This window comes from Chelonia mydas, chromosome 2 (genome assembly GCF_015237465.2).
Source record: "Chelonia mydas isolate rCheMyd1 chromosome 2, rCheMyd1.pri.v2, whole genome shotgun sequence".
Taxonomy (NCBI): Eukaryota; Metazoa; Chordata; order Testudines; family Cheloniidae; genus Chelonia; species Chelonia mydas.
In genome coordinates, this window is record NC_057850.1 from 129476668 (window position 1) to 129488630 (window position 11963).

Here is an 11963-nt window from a genome sequence, read left to right on the forward strand (position 1 = left end):
CTGCTATAAGCTCAAACCTTAACTCAATGGAAGTTGAGGGTACTTACTACCTTGCAGGATCAGGCACTTAATCATTTTAGACTCATGATGAAAAAATCATGGTTTCCCCAGCCCCCCATACTAATGCACAGGGAAGCCAAACAACTTGGCAGCATTCTGTATAACTGCTGAAATGTTGATGTTTCAAACCCACAATCTTTTTGGTCATGTTTAATATAGCGGCAAATATAGATGGTCTCATTTTGCTCTCGCTTACAACTCTGTAAGTCCAGTGGCTTCAATGTAGGTACTTTTGTTTTCTACAAACATAAATGAGATTAGAAGGCAGCCCACAGGGAGCATGTCTTGAGTTCTGTTGTAAGTACTGTCACTTAAAATAAAGTTGTAAATACGTCTTTTCCTTTACAATTGCCTCACATAGTTGACACACCTTCCAAAATTTACAGTGAAAATTTTTTCCTACAGTTTTTTAAATAATTAGCATATTTTCATGATTAGTACTTTTTATTACCTTTACTAAGCAGTTTATATTTTTAACTTTAAAATGTGCCTATTATGCCAACCATTGCCAATATTTATAGGGCATGTGACAGGGATGGGCCAGATGGCTCCAGTAGAGCTGCTAGAAGGCAGATATATTAGCCCCAGGCTAAGTAGGTCCCTTTCCCCTGAGTAAGGTAACAGGGAAAGTTCCAGAACAATCAGGAACTTTCTGGAAACAATTAAGACAAAAGACTGATTAGAACACCTGCAGCCAATCAAGAAGCTGCTAGAATCAATTAAGGCTGGCTAATCAGGGCACCTGAGTTTAAAAAGGACCTCACTTCAGTTTGTGGCATTCGTATGAGGAGCTGGTAGCAAGAAGCACTAGGAGCTGAGAGTGAGAATGCAGACTGTTGGAGGACTGAGGAGTACAAGTATTATCAGACACCAGGAGGAAGGCCCTATGGTGAGGATAAAGAAGGTGATGGGAGGAGGCCATGGGGAAGTAGCCCAGGGAGTTGAAGCTGTCGCACAGCTATTCCAGGAGGCACTCTAGATAGCTGTATTCCACAGGGCCCTGGGCTGGAACCCGGAGTAGAGGGCGGTCCCGGATTCTCCCCAAACCTTCCAACTCCTGGCCAGACACAGGAGGGGTTGACTTGGACTGTGGGTTCACAAAAACGGCCAAACTGAGGGCGGTTGTGAATCTCCAAGGCGAGCAAATCAGCCAATAAGCGCAAGACCCACAAAGGTAGAGGAGGAAGTTTGTCACAGGCAGTACACCTGATTGCTTTCTTTTAATGATTTTTTCTGTCCGTGAGTTTCTCTAGGAATGTTCCAAAGATGGGTACAGGTGTATAAGCGTGTAATTCTGCTCTGGAAATCACAAATTGTTCTTGAACAATTTGCTAGGGATTGTAGACTCTACTGTATAACTCCCTATTTTGCACTATTGCTTGGGTCCAATTTTCCTGTATGATTCCAATAATAGCATATAGAATATCTTCACAGCATCAAGTGTTAATAAATGTTCAGAGCAGTATGGGAGAACATCAGGGCAGAGAGGGGGTTAAAACAACTAACAACTATACCATGATGAACAGGGAGCATGGAATGATTTGCTCCACAACTGTCCAGTCCTTCAAAGTAGAACTAAAATTTCTTGCTTTTTAGGGGAGAGGGGAGGCAGGGGCGCCTTTCTATAAGCCTAAACCCTTGTACGAATCAAATCCCAAGTGAACTGTACATTTATTAGTGAAAATTAAAAAAAAGTTTTCATGCTGTAATTAGTATTTTATATGAAACACTGAGCCGTTACTACTGAGTAACATGATGCTTTTAAAGCTTTAGCTACAGGTTAGTCACTAATAGACGTATAATCAGACATTTAGGGAGGGAAAAAGTGAGTTTATTATTATTTTTAAGATAACCTAGTTGCATTTTGTGCAGATGACTTACAAAAGTCAAATCTTGAAACCTCCTCTTCTTCATTGAAATTCAGATGAAACCAATTCATATAGTTATACCAGGACACTGACATAATTATGAATGCCACGTAATTGTTGTAAATTGGGATAATTATTTCAAGGAAGACAGTTCTCTTGCAGTATTGATTCCCATCAAATTTGTCAGTCAGATGTTAAACTTTAATTAAAGGGGTGATCTTTGTCAGTCACTCTGTTTCCCAGATTTAAATTCGAGACTATATTAGCATCTTCAATTAAGTTTACCTTATTCACTGTCAGGGATGTCTTTGGAAGAAATAAACTCGCTCCTCCAGTATTCCCTTTCTGGGAGTTCTGAGGTGGTGACAGTACCACTGAGACCTCTTATCAATGTCGGCATGAGTAGGGCACAGCCTTTGGGATCATTGGTTCCTTATGCATTTTCAAGAATTTGCTTACACAAAGGTTGCAAATGTTTACTGCCCATTCCCACCTCTCCCGCCCCATATTCCATCAACAGGCCCAACTTCAACTGCCAAACAAGTAAACCCTTTAATATCATGTTGAATGCTCTTGGACTGTCATGGACCAGAATTGACAAAATAGTAGGAATAACTTGATGTAAGGTTGTAACAAGGTAGGAACTTGGGCCCAGATCCTCAAAACTCCTGAGTTCTGCCCCTTTTAGGATTTGAGCCCTAACTCCATTTAATATCAATAGAAGTTAGGAGCCTAAATAACTTTGAGAATCTCTGCCTTGGAGACTTTCAGATGAAAGTTAGTGTAAGATATCATGTTTTAAAGTACTTCAATAGAATGTTTTTGACCATAGTCATTCAAGTTCCTTATCTTTCATTTACCATTTAAGATCTTGTAACACCTCTCCTTAATAGATATTGGGAGGTTTCATAGTATTTACATTTTGCCAAATGTCAAGTAAAATTTCATAAGTCCTTTAATATCTGTGCAATGCAGTGCATCAATAGAGAAGATTAATTCAAATTGACTTCATCCTTTAGAACAAACAAACACACAACTATGATCAAACTAACATAACTTTTAACTTCTACAGCAAAGGGATATGCACAGCAGCCTAGATAAAATAAGAAGTGACGCAAACCTTCAAGAACAACAGACAGCTGCAGCGGCACAGGAGCTAGCAAACAGAGCTGTAAACAGGGGAGTTTGAGAGGGACTTCGAAAGGGGAGATTGTCTTGTGGTGCTTGTTTTTTGCTGTGGGTGGTGGTGTTTTGGTGTGGTTTGTGTTTCCCAGATTAACAGGATTTAGGTGGGAAGGCAATGACAGATAGAGAGGCAGCAGTGGGAGTGACCCATGTAGCGGAAGACACAATGAAGATGACTGGATGTGGAAGCTGTGGTATGTACATGATCCTGGAGGGGGCACCTGGTAAGAGTTTTGTCTGTATGAAGTGCCGTCTGATAGAGCTGATGGAGGAAAAGATCCGAGGTTTGGAGATGCAGGTGGAAAGTCTGGTAGAGTTTAGGAAGCGATTTGAGCAGATTATGGAGCAAAGACATGAGGTATCTGAAGGGAAAAGCTCAGACTTGCAGATGGAAGCAGGACTGGGGAATTCTGAGGGGAGACTGGGTGAGGAAAGTGGTCAGTGGAAGCATGTGACTAAAAGAACCAGGCAGAGGAAAAGACGGGCTAGTGAAGGAGAAATAGAGCTTAAGAATAGGTTTGCAGAGTTGGAAAATGAAGAAGGGGCTCAGCAGGTGGTCACTGAAGGTGGAAGGGCAAGGAAGAAGAGAAGAGCGGCTAGTCCTATAGGAAAAGGGGAAGAGTTAATGGAGATTACACCAAATATGAGCCCCAGGAGGATACAGGATGGGTTAAAGAGGATTACAAGGGAGAATAGGAATGGAAAAAACTTGCAGCCAGAAGGAACGGGGGATAGACTGGAGAATAGCACCGTCACTAGGAAAAGGCAGGTCTATGTGATTGGGGACTCTTTACTGAGAAGAATAGATAGGCCTGTAACCAGAGCTGATCCAGAGAATAGGAGGGTGTGCTGTCTTCCAGGTGCTAAGATACGGGATGTAGACCTGAGGTTGAAAAGGATTCTAAAGGGAGCAGGAAAGAATCCCCTAATTATCCTTCATGTGGGAACAAATGATACCGCTAGATTCTCACTGAAAGTATTAAGGGAGACTATGCTAGGCTGGGGAAGACGCTTAAGGAAATTGAGGCTCAGGTGATCTTTAGTGGGATTCTGACTGTTCCTAGAGAAGGGCAACAAAGGTGTGACAAGATTATGACTATCAACAGATGGCTTAGGCAGTGGTGCTATAAGGAGGGCTTTGGGATGTATGGCCACTGGGAGGCATTCATGGATAGAGGACAGTTCTCTCGGGATGGACTTCATCTGAGTAGGGAAGAAAATAGACTTCTTGGATGGAGGCTGGCACAACTGATTAACAGAGCTTTAAACTAGGAATTTGGGGGAGATGGTTGGGAGATGTCCAGGTAATCTCCACGCCAGAATTTAGCATTGAGAGGAAAGAAAATGAAGTAAGAGTGGATACAGCCGTGGGTAGGAGGAAGGGCAGTGTAGATACAAGTCTAATAGGTTATACTGGTAGTAAAATGACTGTGCCTAATAGGGTACAGAATGTGAGTGAGGCCAAACAGCAAAAATTAAGATGTTTGTACACTAATGCGAGGATCCTAGGTAACAAAATGGAGGAACTAGAGCTACTGGTGCAGGAAGTGAAACCAGACATTATAGGGATAACAGAAACATGGTGGAATAGTAGTCATAACTGGACTACAGGTATTGAAGGGTATGTACTGTTTAGGAAAGACCGAAATAAAGGTAAAGGTGGTGGAGTAGCACTGTATATCTATGATGAGATAGAATGTAAAGAAATGAGAAGCGATGAAATAAATATGACTGAGTCCGTCTGGGCAAAAATTAAATTGGGGAAGAAAACTATTAGAGCCTCCCCTGGGATAGTGCTTGGGGTGTGCTATAGACCGCCGGGATCTAATTTGGATATGGATAGAGCCCTTTTTAATGTTTTTAATAAAGTAAATACTAATGGAAACTGTGTGATCATGGGAGACTTTAACTTCCCAGATATGGACTGGAGGACGAGTGCTAGTAATAATAATAGGGCTCAGATTTTCCTAGATGTGATAGCTGATGGATTCCTTCATCAAGTAGTTGCTGAACCGACTAGAGGGGATGCCATTTTAGATTTGGTTTTGGTGAGTAGTGAGGAGAAGAAATGGTTGTAGGGGATAATCTTGGCTCAAGTGATCATGAGCTAATTCAGTTCAAACTGAATGGAAGGATTAATAAAAATAAATCTGCAGCTAGGGTTTTTGATTTCAAAAGGGCTGACTTTCAAAAACTAAGGAAATTAGTTAGGGAACTGGATTGGACTGAAGAATTTATGGATCTAAAGGTAGAAGAGGCCTGGGATTATTTTAAATCAAAGCTGCAGAAGCTATCGGAAGCCTGCATCCCAAGAAAGGGGAAAAAAATCATAGGTAGTAGTTGTAGACCAAGCTGGATGAGCAAGCATCTCAGAGAGGTGATTAAGAAAAAGCAGAAAGCATATAGGGAGTGGAAGAAGGGAGGGATCAGCAAGGAAAGCTACCTTATTGAGGTCAGAACATGTAGGGATAAAGTGAGAAAGGCCAAAAGCCATGTAGAGTTGGACCTTGCAAAGGGAATTAAAACCAATAGTAAAAGGTTCTATAGTCATATAAATAAGAAGAAAACAAAGAAAGAAGAAGTGGGACCGCTAAACACTGAGGATGGAGTGGAGGTCAAGGATAATCTAGGCATGGCCCAATATCTAAACAAATACTTTGCCTCAGTCTTTAATAAGACTAAAGAGGATCTTAGGGATAATGGTAGCATGACAAATGGGAATGAGGATATGGAGGTAGACATTACCATATTTGAGGTAGAAGCGAAACTCAAACAGCTTAATGGGACTAAATCGGGGGGCCCAGATAATCTTCATCCAAGAATATTAAAGGAATTGGCACAAGAAATTGCAAGTCCATTAGCAAGAATTTTTAATGAATCTGTAAACTCAGGGATTGTACCATATGATTGGAGAATTGCTAACATAGTTCCTATTTTTAAGAAAGGGAAAAAAAGTGATCTGGGTAATTATAGGCCTGTTAGTTTGACATCTGTAGTATGCAAGGTCTTGGAAAAAATGTTGAAGGAGAAGGTAGTTAAGGACATTGAAGTCAATGGTAAATGGGACAAAATACAACATGGTTTTACAAAAGGTAGATCGTGCCAGACCAACCTGATCTCCTTCTTTGAGAAAGTAACAGATTTTTTAGACAAAGTGAATCTAATTTACCTAGATTTTAGTAAGGCATTTAATACCGTGCCACATGGGGAATTATTAGTTAAATTGGATAAGATGTGGATCAATAGGAAAATTGAAAGGTGGATATGGAATTGGTTAAAGGGGAGACTACAACGGGTCCTACTGAAAGGTGAACTGTCAGGCTGGAGGGAGGTTACCAGTGGAGTTCCTCAAGGATCGGTTTTGGGACCAATCTTATTTAATCTTTTTATTACTGACCTTGGCACAAAAAGTGGGAGTGTGCTAATAAAGTTTGCGGGTGATACAAAGCTGGGAGGTATTGCCAATTTAGAGAAGGACAGGAATACCCTACAGGAGGATCTGGATGACCTTGTAAACTGGAGTAATAGTAATAGGATGAAATTTAATAGTGAGAAGTGTAAGGTCATGCATTTAGGGATTAATAACAAGAATTTTAGTTATAAGCTAGGGACGCATCAATTAGAAGTAACGGAGGAAGAAAAGGACCTTGGAGTATTGGTTGATCATAGGATGACTATGAGCCACCAATGTGATATGGCTGTGAAAAAAGCTAATGCGGTCTTGGGATGCATCAGGAGAGGTATTTCCAGTAGAGATAAGGAGGTGTTAGTACCGTTATACAAAGCACTGGTGAGACCTCACCTGGAATACTGTGTGCAGTTCTGGTCTCCCATGTTTAAGAAGGATGAATTCAAACTGGAACAGGTACAGAGAAGGGCTACTAGGATGATCCGAGGAATGGAAAACTTGTCTTATGAAAGGAGACTCAAGGAGCTTGGCTTGTTTAGCCTAACTAAAAGAAGATTGAGGGGAGATATGATTGCTCTCTATAAATATATCAGAGGGATAAATACCGGAGAGGGAGAGGAATTATTTAAGCTCAGTACCAATGTGGACACAAGAACAAATGGATATAAACTGGCCACTAGGAAATTTAGACTAGAAATTAGACGAAGGTTTTTAACCATCAGAGGAGTGAAGTTTTGGAATAGCCTTCCAAGGGAAGCAGTGGGGGCAAAAGATCTATCTGGCTTTAAGATTAAACTCGATAAGTTTATGGAGGAGATGGTATGATGGGATAACATGGTTTTGGTAATTAAATATTCATGGTAAATAGGCCCAATGGCCTGTGATGGGCTATTAGATGGGGTGAGATCCGAGTTACCCAGGAAAGAATTTTCTGTAGTATCTGGCTGGTGAATCTTGCCCATGTGCTCAGGGTTTAGCTGATCGCCATATTTGGGGTCGGGAAGGAATTTTCCTCCAGGGCAGATTAGAAGAGGCCCTGGAGGTTTTTCACCTTCCTCTGTAGCATGGGGCACGGGTCACTTGCTGGAGGATTCTCTGCTCCTTGAAGTCTTTAAACTACGATTTGAGGACTTCAATAGCACAGATATAGGTGTGAGGTTTTTTTGTAGGAGTGGTGGGTGAAATTCTGTGGCCTGCGTTGTGCAGGAGGTCAGACTAGATGATCATAATGGTCCCTTCTGACCTAAATATCTATGAATCTGAAGTTAAACCAAAAATAAACCATTTTTATTTTTAAAAAAGCCAATATTCTTTTAGCTTCTTTCACGACCAGAAGCAAAAATACCAGAATGTCATGAACTCTTCTAGCTGCATAACAGGCAGGACAGAAAACTGGGAAGTTATTGTAAACTATATGAGATGCTGTTCTTGTAAGATTTATAGATGGATCTGTTAAACAATGTGGTTCTAACAGCCTTTCTTCAGTTGTGCAGAAGAAAATGCAGTATTTGAACTGAGTTAACTTTCCAATTCTTCAGAAGTTCACTTCTCACTGCTATAAGGGTAGGGAGGCAAACATATATTTTGGTTTACAATATTGTGTGGAGGTACTCTGAAGTATGGTGATTACATATGTGTATGAACCATGGTTGTTCATTCACTGATATTACCTCCTGTGGGAACTTGGAATGTTCAGCACATCTTCTGATCAGGCACTATTACACTAGGCCTAATAGTATGGACCCAGTCAGAGCCTGTTGTTGAAGCAAATGGGGAGTTTGCATAAGGAGTAAAGTTCAGCACAGTGCAGATGGCTGGTATAAGGCTCTCTGTACCACTTGAACCCTGAATAGGGGCAGGGCTGGGATTCCATTGGCTGTATTGGCAGCCATGCAGAGGTGCCACTGTATTTCCCATATCCCAGTGGAAAGGCTTTGGTAGTAACCCTACTAGGAATAATAATTATAATAACCCTACTGATAATAGCTCATCTTAATTAATTAGCCTTTTACAGCCAGCCACTGCATTACTAGAATCACCTTCTATAACTTCCAGTCAGACACCTTCCCATTTTTGGTTGTAAATTGTGAGCCCAACATTTTTTAAACTTACAGTCTCTAGCTTATGAACATAGGACGGGACTGGAAGGGACCTCATGGGTCACTGAGTCCAGTTCCTTGCTATCGCAGGCAAGCCCATCGTATCATCGTGTTCATAAGTGTATTAAAATGCATCTTAAAACCATTTATGTTTCCTGCTCCACAAAACAAACAAAAGGAGGTATTTCTTCACCCAGCGCACAGTCAACTTGTGGAACCCTTTGCCAGAGGATGCTGTGAAGGCCAAGACTAAAATAGGGTTCAAACAAGAAGTAGATAAGTTCATGGAGGATAGGTCCATCAATGGCTATTAGCCAAGATGGGCAGGGATGCAAAACCATGCTCTGAAGTATCTCAGTTTCCCAGAAGCTGGGAATGAGTGACAAATGATGGATCACTTGATTACCTGTTCTGTTCTTTCCCTCTGAAGCACCTGGCATGGCCACTGTCGGAAGACAGGATACTGGGTTAGATGGACCATTGGTCTGACACAGTATGGCTGTTCTTATGTTCTCCTATTAGGACGCTGTTCCAGAACCTCACTTTTCTGGTTAGAAACCTTTTAATTTTCAGCATTACTTTTTTCATGCCCAGTTTATACTCGTTTCTTCCTGTGCTGATATTGTTCTTTAGTTTAAATAGCTCTTCTCTCTCCTGATGTTTCTATAGGGAGTAGTCATAACCCCTCCCAGCCACAGATAGTGAGCATAATTCTCCTCTCAGTTACATCAGTGTAATTTCAATCACATTATCCCTGACTTATGCCAGTGTAAGTGAGAAGAGACTCGCCCCACCTGTTTCCTCTAAGGAGTCCCTGATTAGGAATTTTGTCATAAGATTTTATTCCTTTCAGGGTCAAGTCTGTGTTGAGGAGTAGGCTGCAAAATTAATAACTGATGTTGTCCCTTCTCTTGTCTGAGGAGAAAAATGAAAAGTATGTTGTTTCCAAACATCCTGCATGTTTTTTGCCTTTAGCATCATGACAATTAATCAACAACAATTTTTGCCAAGGGATTACGTTTTCAGCAAGGGGACAAATACATCTTCTGCATAGATTTTTTTTTTTAAAGTGACCAGTCACAAAAGTCTTACATCCAAAGAAATGAGTGCAGTGTGGTCCTCAAGCTCAGAGGGGTCAGACAAGAAAAGGGGAAGGAAAGGAAAGACTGCTGTACATGTTTCATGGAGGAAATCCTAATGCTGCCTCCTAGCTAGTGTCATGTCAACAGAAAGCTAAGAAAAAAGGGAGAAGTGTGATGTGGTGTGCACACCCCTCATTAGGCAGGAAAGGGCTAATGACCCTATGGGCTCACTCAGCCCTGCCCTACTTCACTTGAGAGAGATTTTAAACCTGGAGGGAGGGGTTAAAAAGGGAAACAGGCCGGATGCAGTGGCTGGCTGGGAGGAACAGAGGACATTTCATGCTAGCCCCTTGAAAAGGCTTGTCTGGGGCCAGGGCCTGTCCTCGGGCTGCCTGAAGGGAGGCCAGGATGAGGCTGGAAGATAACCAGAGGCTGCTAGATTCCAGGGTATTCCTAGGGGCAGGTAGGCTCATCACAGGACTCTTCCATGCACTTTGTTCCCTGGGACTATGGTGTTTTGGTTTTTTTTTTGCAGGGGTCTGTGGAGGAATGAGCCTGGGAGGGGGCTGGTGGAAAGATGTAGAGGCAAGGTAAGGTAAAGAGGTGGTCCAGGTAGGAAGATTTTAGCTGTTTATTAAAGGGTCTCTGGGCTGGACTCTGCATAGAGGGAGGGCCTGGATTCCTCTAAAGGTAGAAGGTAAAGGCAGCGTGGATGCCTCAGAGACAAAGGCTGGAAAGGATTATTAAGGTTGAAGTTGGGCTGAAGACTCACCAAGAAGTTGCTGGACTATAGACATAAATGGCTCAATTTACCCTGGCAGGGCATATGTCACCCAACTGGAGCACTGAGTCATAAGAAGAATTAGACCACTGCAGGACTGGAACAGCTGTCAGCAGGGGAAAGGCACCTGAGGAGGATATCCTATTACTTCATGCCCTGAGGGAGAGTGGTGATTAGGGAGTGACTTCACCACAAGAAGGCAGCAGGGCAAAAGCCTCACAAAGTCATTCAAATTCTTGAGGATTAGAATTAAACTAGCTCTAGGAGCAAGTGGCAACAAAGGAAGGTCCATTTACAATACTTTAATGCATTTTTTTTAATCGATGTTAATATTTTCTTGAGCTGAAATCAGATAAGTGATATGCTCTCCTTCCAGGTCTGCTCAGAGGTTCTTATCCCTGGCAGATCTATCCAGCAAAGATAGTCTGTTATTCACTCCTAAGGCTTGCAGTTAGAGGGAGGAGATATTTCCATGAGAGCCTGTTGACACTGGGGCCTTGAAAGTGATACTGTTCTTTCAATGCTGTCATTGTGCTGTCCTTTTAGTGCAGTCATTACAATACTTAGCAGAGGAAAGGCTCCCTCTGTTACATTTTGCTAGGGAATCTCACTGAAACATACAAGTTTATGAATGTAATGTAATTGTATTCAAGGACAATTATAACTGGGAATTTAATGGGGAAAAAAGTCATGAGCATCGGCCAGAGCCATTTGTTTTCCCTTTTCCAGCGCTGTTGTAGATATTAATTAATCTTCCCTTTATTCATTCATGGTCCTGCAAGGTGAAACTGTACATTTTTCGCTCAACTAATTCAGTTATATTTACAGTGAGGTTTAGGGGAAGCCTTCAGCTGTCATGAGAGTCATTAAAGCTACCAATAGATCATGTATCTCACCTGTCACAAAGACTTGCAAGTCTGGCATTCTCTAAAGGTTCTCTAACTCATGAGATTGTTGGCAGGTGCTGAACTGTGCTGGCTTACAGCAGTTGGGCAACCTGTTCTGTAGAATCCATGCTTTCATCTAATAATAAAATAATAATAATAAAGAAGTATTGGTCTCCAGTGTAAACAAAGGTGTAAAGATGTGCTTTGACATTGAAATAGCTATCTTGAAGTAAATTAGTAGTGGAGATAAGGCACAGGTGGCGTTCACCTCCTTGATGTATCTAGAAAAGGAGTGCCACAAGTACTCCTTTTCTTTTTACGAATACAGACTAACACGGCTGTTACTCTGAAACTTGATGTATCTAATTACCATAAACCTGAAGTGGGGGATCTAGGGTTGAGCTCAAGTAGCCACATTGAGGATTTTACAGCAAGAGATCTTGAGTTAACTACCTTAAAGTAAAAACGCTTTTTTTTTCCACTTAGCTTAAATTTCTAGCTCTATATTGTTGTGAAGACAATTTATAAAATGTAAATACAGTGTAAACGGATGCTCTGATATCTACCATAGTCTGGAGGTAACCTGAAACAA